Below are 1,652 nucleotides of genomic sequence, written 5' to 3'. Positions count from 1 at the left end.
TCATCGCGACACCTCCTTCCTATTGAATCAAATCAAATTGTATTCGTCACATGCGCGGAATATATTATTTATTTGTATTTTATTTAACTTATTTAACTAGGCAATACCTTACCATGAAATGCTTAGTTACAAGCCCTTAACCAATAATGCAGTTCAAGAAATGGAGTTAAGAAAATATTTACTAAATAAACTAAAGTAAAGAAAATATATATGTATTAAAACAAATATAATATACAAAAATAATAAAAAATGACACGATAAAATAATAACGAAGCTATATACAGGGGGTACTGACCTGTACAGAGTCAATGTACTAGGGTACAGGTTAGTAAAGGTAATTTGTACATGTAGGTAAGGGTAAAGTGTGACTATGCATAGATAATAAACATTGAGTGGGGGGGGTGTAAATAGTCCGGATGTCCATCTGATCAGTCTGTTGATTGTTTCCTGTGGAATGTTGAATATTTGCTGGAACTGGAACACATTGTAGTACATGTCAATCCAGAGCATCCCAAACATGCTCAATGGGTGGCATGTCTGGTGAGTATGCAGGACATGGAAGAACTGGGACATTTTCAGCTTCCAGGAATTGTGTACAGAGTCTTGCGACATGGAGCTGTGCTTTATCATGCTGAAACATGAGGTGATGGTGGAGGATGAATGGCACAACAATGGGCCTCAGGATCTCGTCACGGTATCTCTGTGCATTCAAAATACCATCCACAAAATGTAATTATGTTTGTTGTACATAGTTTATGACTGCCCATACCCCACCGCCACCAACGTTGACAGAGGCAAACCACTTGACCACGCGACACCATACACGTGGTTTGCGGTTGTGAGGCGGGTTGGATGTACTGCCAAATTCTCTGAAACAACGTTGGAGGAGGCTTATGGTAGAGAAATTAACATTCAATTCTCTGGCAACAGCTCTGGTGGACATTCCTGCAGTCAGCATGCCAAATACACACTCCGTCAAAACTTGAGACATCTGTGTTGTGACAAAATTTTACAGTGACCATTTGTTGACCCCAGCACAAGGTGCACCTGTGTAATGATCATGCTGTTTAATCATATTCTTTATATGCCACACCTGTCAGGTGGATGGATTATCTTGGAAAAAGGAGAATGGGAAATTGAGAGGAGTATGATTACTTGTTTAAGGTTAAATAAATTTGTGCACAACATTTGAGAGAATGCCTTCTACGCATCTGTAAAGTGTCTGTGATCTTTAATATCTGCGGATGAAACATGAGAACAACACTTTACATCTTGCATTTATATTGTTGTTCAGTATATTTCATCTACTAGCAATTTACAACTGCTTTGACTCGCAGCTAAGAAGTTCAAAAATTTAGGTCCTACCGAGATTTGAACTCGGATCGCAGGATTCAGAGTCCTGAGTGCTAACCATTACACCATAGAACCATATATTTCTACCGCATACGTTCGACACTAGTCTGATGTAACTCTGATTCTTTCGCCTCTTCTTCATTCATTACCAGCTGTTAACACAATGCATGTATTACTCCGGTAAATTAATTTCATGTAGTTACATTAAATAAATCATATGAGAAGTCTTATCAATGCAGATGGTTGATCCGGAAGTGGGCATTAAATATAGCGGTTGGTTTTCCTGCTGCTGAGGTTCA

At 38.7% G+C, this 1,652-nt stretch overlaps 1 non-coding gene across 1 annotated transcript; it reads right to left on the bottom strand.

Annotated features, from left to right (window-relative positions):
- Positions 1-1,356: 1,356 nt before the first annotated feature.
- Positions 1,357-1,428, bottom strand: trnaq-cug (transfer RNA glutamine (anticodon CUG)). Its single transcript has one exon. It is a non-coding gene; the product is annotated as a tRNA-Gln (tRNA).
- Positions 1,429-1,652: the final 224 nt, after the last annotated feature.

The sequence above is a fragment of the Oncorhynchus keta genome, chromosome 17, assembly GCF_023373465.1.
Source record: "Oncorhynchus keta strain PuntledgeMale-10-30-2019 chromosome 17, Oket_V2, whole genome shotgun sequence".
Classification (NCBI taxonomy): domain Eukaryota; kingdom Metazoa; phylum Chordata; class Actinopteri; order Salmoniformes; family Salmonidae; genus Oncorhynchus; species Oncorhynchus keta.
Note: the sequence above shows the minus strand (reverse complement) of the source record. Positions and strands in the feature narration are given on the sequence as shown.